Below are 9,050 nucleotides of genomic sequence, written 5' to 3' on the forward strand. Positions count from 1 at the left end.
CCATATGGGTCCTATCTCTGGATTTTGAATCTGAGCTGAATGCTGAGGATCAGTTGCAAACTCACTGAACAGATATGTAATATGTGGCCCCCCTTCAAGTCGCTGACTAACTCCGAGTTATAGAGCTGAAAAGCAGGAAGTACTGTTCTGGTTATTATGTTAAAAACACCCAGTCACTCCAGCCTTTATACATTACATTTTTTTTCTGGCTAACTAACTATTTTAGAACAATTTTTATTTTGCACAGCCTTTCTATGTACACAGTTTTTATTTTCACACTGAACTGTTCCTTTAGCATGTTCTGGGTTTCCTAGGTGCCCCAGTCATGTGACTTGTGCTCTGATAAACTTCAGTCACTCTTTACCGCCCCCCCAGCAGCCCATCAGCAGAACGGGAATGTAATGAGATAACAGCTCCCTGACATAAGATAACAGCTCCCTGGTGAGTGAGAACAGCAATAGTAAAACTCCAAGTCCAACTGTGACTCCTTCAGTTACATTGAGTTGAAGAAACAATACCTTAATTGAAGTTGTTCCATCATGAAGAGCTGACTCTTTCTGAAAGCACAGGATCAGGCACAATGACCTGAGATGGCTGCCAGCAATATTGTAATTCTGTATTATAAACACACTGCATGGTTAGCTTGATGCGTTTCGGGCACAGATGCCCTTAATCATAAGAGCAGCTTATTATGCAGATTTTGGCTTTTAAACAAACAGTTTAAAATACTATATATTTCATCACCTTACGTGTGTTTCACAAATTGGCATCTTTGAGAGACGCAGAGTGGGAGGGATTTCCAGTGTTTTGTCCACTGAATGATTTGTGGCTCTGTTGGAAAGGGACAAAATGCTAGAAATCACCATTATGTGTCTTCGGTTGCCACCTGGCTGATATTTTACTAATAGGGAAAAAAGATTTATATTTTTTTTTTCCAGAAAACGTGGCAACCCCTATATGTCTTACACACATGCCCCGCATTTCTGAACAAACACATACTGTATGTAAAGAGTAGGGTTGCCACCTGGGCGGTATTTTATCGGCCTGGCCGGTAAAAATGATGGTTGATCCCAATGTTATTAATAGGGAAAAAAGTTAAATATATAGGAAGACCGGTATTTTTTTCTAGAAAAGGTGGCAACCCTAGTAACAGGCAGAATTTTAGTCTGTACCAGTGATTAACCTGAACACAGAATGGGGGAGAGGTCCTGGCAGGACCAATAATGCCAATTCATATTTCAAAATGTCCACCGTTTTCAAAGTATTAACAGCAGCCAGCAGGACACCCATGGCCATCAGACAGACTTTTTCATCAAGGCCCAAACATTATTAATATATTAAAAAACCTTGGCTCATAGTAAGTACGTGTATAATGTAAATTGTTATGCACATGCTACGTTATTTGTTTAACAACCGCTTATCAAGATAAGCCTTTACACAGTAAACATTTACTTAATTCCCATCCTAATTTCTTTAACCACGCCTTATTTTTTCCCAGGCAAGGCTTGGAGCGCCTACGTACTTCTGGCGGAACGTCTGTGTTCTGGTCGGGAAAGTGTTTGGGTAGCGACTAGTTCCTATCCCTGGAAAGGACCGTCCCTCTAGTGGATAGGAAATAGATGATTCATTTGGCAGTGAGTTAGTTTCTATCCATAGAAAGGACCTAATGCCTCTAGTGGTGAGGTACCAGGAAAATATAGGAATTAGTCCAGTCTATAATGACAAAGCTAAATGCAATCCAGTACAAGGACCTTCAAAGTAAGGTCCCAAATAAGGATAGACTCTAGTCTGTTCTAATAGAGCTAGTTATTTCTCATCCTTATAAAGGCCCTCACAATATATTAATCTTATGGTATGTTAAATAGATAGAAAACTATTTGCAACTAATTAAAGGACATATTTCTGCCATTTTTAGAGATAGTACTTAGTTATTCATATATAAGATGTGTGAAATCCATCATCCGTGTTAGACTGTTTTACTGCTATTTCATATGAGGACCAGTAAAGGGATAGAAACTAGTCAGTTCATACAAGCTAATTCCCATCCTGTCTATGGACCTTCTATAACAGTACAGGGACCATCTGCATTAGGCAAATACCTGACAGGTCCAGTAAAGGGATATAAACTAGTCAGTTCATATATGAACAAGCTAATTCCTATCCTATCTAAGGACCTTCTCTAACAGTACAAGGATAATCTGTATTAGTCAATTACCTGACACTAGGTCCAGTAAAGGGATAGAAACTAGTCAGCTCATATGTGAACAAGCTAATTCCTATCCTGTCTAAGGACCTTCTCTAACAGTACAGGGACCATCTGTATTAGGCAAAAACCTGACAGGTCCAATAAAGGGATAGGAACTAGCACTAACGTAACTAGAGTCTTCTGGGCCAGGGCACAGGATGTGCACAAGGGCCCCTCCCCCACCCCTCTAGATGCGCAGATTACTTACCACCGCGATTTTTCGCGTGCCCCGAGGGGGAGCAACCCCTGTGTGTAATTGCAGCCTTTCCTCCCCCGGTAGTTTTGCCACTGGAAACTAGACAGTTCATATAAGAACAAGCTTATTCCTATCCTGTCTAAGGACCTTCTCTAATAGTACAGGAACCATCTGTATTAGGCAAATACCTGACAGGTCCAGTAAAGAGATGGAAACTAGTCAGTTCATATAAGAACAAGCTAATTCCTATACTGTCTAAGGACCTTCTCTAACAGTACAGGAACCATCTGTATTAGGCAAATACCTGACAGGTCCAGTAAAGAGATGTAAACTAGTCAGTTCATATAAGAACAAGCTAATTCCTATACTGTCTAAGGACCTTTTCTAACAGTACAGGAACCATCTGTATTGGGCAATTACCTGACAGGTCCAGTAAAGGGATAGAAACTAGTCAGTTCATATAAGAACAAACTAATTCCTATCCTATCGAAGAACCTTCTCTAACAGTACAAGGACCATCTATATTAGGCAATTACCTGGCAGGCCCAGTAAAGGGATAGAAACTAGTCAGTTCATATAAGAACAAGCTAATTCCTATCCTGTCTAAGGACCTTCTCTAACAGTACAGGAACTATCTGTATTGGGTAAATACCTGACAGGTCCAGTAAAGGGATAGAAACTAGTCAGTTCATATAAGAACAAACTAATCCTATCCTATCTAAGGACCTTCTCTAACAGTACAAGAACCATCTGTAATGGGAAATTACCTGACAGGTCCAGTAAAGGGATAGAAACTAGTCAGTTCATATAAGAACAAGCTAATTCCTATCCTATCTAAGGACCTTCTCTAACAGTACAGAAACCATCTGTATTGGGCAATTACCTGACAGGTCCAGTAAAGGGATAGAAACTAGTCAGTTCATATAAGAACAAGCTAATTCCTATCCTATCTAAGGACCTTCTTTAACAGTACAAGAACCATCTGTAATGGGAAATTACCTGACACTAGGTCCAGTAAAGGGATAGAAACTAGTCAGTTCATATAAGAACAAGCTAATTCCTATCCTGTCTAAGGACCTTCTCTAACAGTACAGAAACCATCTGTATTAGGCAAATACCTAACAGGTCCAGTAAAGGGATAGAAACTAGTCAGTTCATATATGAACAAGCTAATTCATATCCTGTCTAAGGACCTTCTCTAACAGTACAGGAACCATTTGTATTAGGCAAATACCTGACAGGTCCAGTAAAGGTATAGAAACTAGGGTAATTCTTATCCTGTCTAAGGACCTTCTCTAACAGAGCCATTGACACATCATAGGACTGCTCCTAAGTACCAGGGTTTAGCAGTCCAATTCCAGGTTCCCTCTGCCCAGTTATGTTATGACCTAAGTTTATTGGTCCATACAAAATCCTTGAAATTCCAAATCTGTCAAGGTTTGTTTAGAGATGCCAATGGATGAATACTGTGATTCACATTTCTTTAAGTTGCTCCAAGACACCAACTATAGGGTCCAGAGGCAGCCCTTTGGGGGTAACATAACAACCTGCCTATGATCTGGTGTTTTTATGTTGTTTCCAGAAACGCTACTGTAAATGAACAGACAGCTATGGTACTGGTTCACTTATATTGCTATCCCTGAATTTGTAAGTAGGTATGGCCTGTTTCACCTGTACCTTACCTGGCCAAAGGTTAAATTTTACATGATTTTCTAGTAGACTGGGTATGAAGATCCAAATTACAGAAAGATCCATTATCCAGAAAATCCCAGGTCCCGAGCATTCTGGATATTAGGTCCCATACCTGTACTATCAACTAAGGCTGACTTTGACAAGTGTAATATTGTGCAGGGTCTATTTCAAGCCAAGTAGGTAAAGTTACCTTTAAACTTCTAAAAATTAACTGAAAAATGTCATTTTATTTATAATTTTATTGAAAAATAAACATGTAGTAGGATCAGACAACAAATCTTTGACACAGTAGCATGGTATAATATAGTATAGTAAGTTAGGCTGGAAAAAGACACACGTCCATCAAGTTCAATCTTTTAAGTCTATATATAACCTGCCTAACTGCCAGTTGATCCAGAGGAAGGCGAAAAACCCTTTTGATCGAAGCCTTTCAATTTGCCTCAGAGGGGAAAAAAATTCCTTCCTGACTCCAAAATGGCAATCGGACTAGTCCCTGGATCAACTTGTACTATGAGCTATTTTCCATAACCCTGTATTCTCTCACTTGTTAAAAAGACATACAACGCCTTCTTAAAGCTATCTAATCTATCAGCCTATACAGCTGATTCAGGGAGAGAATTCCACATCTTCACAGCTCTCACTGTAAAAAAACCCTTCGGAATATTTAGCCGGAACCTCTTTTGTCTGTCAGCTGGAAAGACCTACTTGTAAATAAAGCATTACAGAGACTATTATAAGATCCCCTTATATATTTATACAGTACATAGTATCATATCACCCCTTAAAGGGATACAGACAAGTTCCTATAAAAATCATAGGAATGTGTCATTATCAAGTAGTTGCTGCACCCAGAATAGTTCCCCTCAAAGCAGACACTACTAATGGATCTTCTGCCTTGCTTCAGTGATGCTGTGCTGGGGGAGGAGTGATCTTCCATAGGCTGAAGTTCTGTTTTCATATGTAATTAGCCTATGGAAGGATTGTGCTGCCCCCAGACCAGTGTCACTGAAACAGCACAGAAGATCTTTCAGCAGTGTCAAAGGGTCGGGTCAACGCAGGTTCGCAGGGCTGGCAGTGGCTTTGAGGGGAACTATTGCGGGTGCAGCACCTGATACTGATGTTAGGGACGTAATTAGTCCTGAGAGTATCTATTCCCGTCCTAATTAGTTTGTGCAAAGGTCTAGACCGGAAGAATGACACTGACACAGACTGTTCAGTATACAAAATGCTTCTTCTGCTTTATTCTAAGGCACAGAGAATTATATAGTCAAAATAGGGAATTGAGTGGTAGCTCAAGATGTATGTGGTTTAGCTATTTAGCCAATAAGCATAGCATATGGCACAACATGTCCTTATTCGGAGTGTGTTTGTGCAGTCTTCTCTCAGGAAGCAGGTGCAGAGTGTCATGACCACAAGCCGTCATGACGTGTTCAGACTGACTCCTGGAGAGGTTGTAACTTGGTTTCATCTAGCAGTTTGTGATATATGGTTTTGCAAATAGCTGAGCAAGGAAATAAGTGATTACACACAGCATAACAGTAAAATAGACTTTTTATCTAGAAGATAATAAAGTAGCACAGACACCTGTCCTCCACACTGACACGTTCCTATGATTTTTAAAGGATTGTGACAGTATCAATTTTAGCGCCTCTTCTCCAGTGTGAACATCCCCAAATTGGCTTTGAGTCTTTCCTCATAGCTAAGATTTTCCATACCTTTTACCAGCTTAGTTGCCCAACACACTGAGACAAAACTGGTACACCCAAAGGATCCAACCCCTAAAGAAAAACGAAGCAATGTGGTATACGGAATCCAGTGTAGCGAGGAGTGCACAGATCTATACATTGGGGAGACAAAACAACTGCTCACCAAGCGAATGGCTCAGCATAGGAGGGCGAACTCTACAGGGCAAAACTCAGCTGTCTTTCTACACTTAAAAGACAAGGGACACTCCTTTGAAGACAGCAAGGTCCAAATATTGGATAAAGAAGACCGCTGGTTTGAACGAGGTGTGAAAGAGGCGATTCATGTCAAGGTGGAGAAACCATCCCTGAACAGAGGTGGGGGCCTTCTGTCAGGGAGCCGGGAGGTCCCTCCAGGGAGGTAGTCAGGATCGAGGAGGAAGCCCTCTTGAGGGAGCAAGGTCGCGGTGTCCAAAGGGTTAATCAAAAGAGTAGTCGGGATCCAGGCAAGAGTTCAAAGGCATGCAGAATATCAGCAAAGTCCAAAAGTCCAGGCAAGAGGTCAGCAACAAACAGGAACAAGATAAGTCTTCAGCAAAGCAGACAGGAAACCCAGGAAACTTCACAGGAATGAATCCTATACTTGGGCGCCATTCTGGCGTCTTGGTAAGGCTTTTATATTTGAATTTGGCGCCATTCTGACGTCATCTGCGTCCTTGCGCCGACGTCAACGCGCTGGCGTCATCGCGCCGGCACCGCTACCCACGTGGCGGCCATGGGCGCCGCCATTTTGGGAGCGACGCCAGCAGGGAAGGACGCGCCGCCCGGAGCTCCTGGACCTGCTCCGGGCGACGATCGTGACACCTTCGACACCACCTGTCTGCTACATACAATGCTGTTCTAACATCTGTACCCCGGCGGTTTCAGAACACTTCACACGTCCATTCATGCAACTCTCACAAGTAATACCTCTTTCTAGGAGTTGCATGACACATTGGATAATCCTATCACAGTAACTACACAGAATCTACACCTCTGTGAATTTCTTCAGATGTCACCTCTTTGAAGAGTTACAATGCCATTGTGATTGGATTAGTGGAAGAGTTTATATGCCGAGAATTTCCCACACCAGTCAGTTGAACTGAAGAAGCTGCTTGGATGAGTAGTGAAACGTCTTCATTGATTACTCAGCAAGTCCAGTTGTTTTTAGATTTACATATACTAGATATGATGGAGTTTTTGTTTGACTAATGAGAGCGGGGGGCAGATGAAGAAAGCCAGTGATGTAAAATAGTTTTCCTGGTTGCAGCAGTTAATCTTTCTGCTAAGAGTCTCTCCGAACGTGTAAGTTTTAATTGTGAGGGGGGTATTCCAAAAATTGCCCATGTTAATGTAAAGGGTGCAGTTTGTTGTGTTAGAGATTTCCAATATCCCTGAACTTCTCCCCATAATATTTGGATACTAGGGCAAAGCCATAGACAGTGTACAAGGTCAGCTCTAGGTTGTTGGCATCTCAGGCATTTGTCTGTATTTGTAGTACCTATATGATGTCTCCGAAGTGGTTTCAGATACGATTGATGTAGTATCTGTAGAGACATTTCCTGATATTTACTTGTAGAAAACGTTTGCATAGTCTTTGTGTGAAATTGGAGTATCTTAGCTGCTTCTGTCTGCGGAATTACTGAGGTCCATTTGCTTATAAAATTATTTGGAGTTTCAATTAATATGGTCCTAATTGTACGATAGATTTGAGATGTAGTCTTAACTGTAGTGCCTCTGGGCCATAATGTATTTATTGGGTTATTTTTATCGATCTGAGAAAGATGTTGTAGAGCTTTTGTAGCAAAATGTAGAATTTGAATAGAGAGTAGGTAGTCCTCAGATAGAAATTGGAATTTCTGAGCTAAGTTTCCTTTGGTAATTATGGTGAATTTGTCAGTAGCAACATCTTTGATCAATCTGAAGTTTTAATTTTGCCAGTTCAGTAATGTTCAATTATTTTTTCCCATTGGAAATGTTGGGTTAAACATCCATGTGAGATAGATGAATTTGCCTGATGTGAGTTTAAATCTGTGCCTTACTGTATTCCAAGTTTTGTATGTGTCTATGAATAGGGGATGTTCATGCATATCTTGAGGAATGTCTTTTATCTGAGAGTGGAGTAAAAAATTAAGAGACAGGCCTCCTGTCAGTACTTGATCAAGTTCTGTTGAGGTATATACATTTCTATTGTAGATCCAATCACCTGCGAAACATAAGAGTGATGCCTCGTTGTATTCACGTATGTTTGAGAAATGTACCCCACCCATCTCTTTAGTTTGTTGCAACTTAAACAGGCTTATCCTAGGTCTTGTTAGTTTCCATATAAAGGTACGAAGTGTTTTGAGTAATCTTTTATAATCTGAGGGTTTTATGCTGTACGGTAACATCTGCAGTTGATATAGTATTTTGGGGAAAACAATAATTTTTATTAAATGCATTCTACCTAGAAATGTTAAGTTCAACGTCTCCCATTTTTTGAGTTTTTGTTGTGTATTATCTATAGTATGACGAATGTTCAGAGAGTATAATTCTGTATGTTTTTTTGGCAGTTTAATACCCAAATATGTTATATATGATCTTGCTAACGTAAATGGAAAGTCATTCCTGTTATTTGTTCCTTCGACACCAATATTCAGTGCTTCTGATTTAGTCGGAAGCCTGCGAATGTACTAAAGAGTTGGATGGTATCTAATATTGCGGGCAATTCTGTTTGGGGATGTTGAATAAATAATAAGATATCATCTGCGAAAGCTGTTATTTTTTGTTTTAAGTGTCCCAGAGGGATTCTTTGAAAGGTTTTATTAAGAAGGAGATGTTGTATTAAAGGGTCTAACGCAATGTTAAATAATACAGGGGAGAGGGGGCAACCCTGCCTGGTTCCTTGTGGAATTCAAAATTTTTCTGAGTTATACCCATTAAATGTCAGCAAGGTTTTAGGTGAGTCATATAAGGCTTTGAAAAGATTAAGCATGTGTATCCCAAAGTGTTGGAATTTCAGAAGTCGTCGTATATGTGTGTGCGAGATCCTATCAAATGCTTTATCTGCATCTAAATTGATTAATAAACCTTGTCTTCTTTTTTCCAGGTTACATTGATAGATTGTGGCTATAGCTTTCCTGATCGCTTGTACATGGTGCCTGTTCTGGAGAAAACCCATAGAGGTGAGTATAGAGGGGAGAATTCTTTGTTAAGA

Source organism: Xenopus laevis, chromosome 6L (assembly GCF_017654675.1).
Source record: "Xenopus laevis strain J_2021 chromosome 6L, Xenopus_laevis_v10.1, whole genome shotgun sequence".
Classification (NCBI taxonomy): Eukaryota; Metazoa; Chordata; class Amphibia; order Anura; family Pipidae; genus Xenopus; species Xenopus laevis.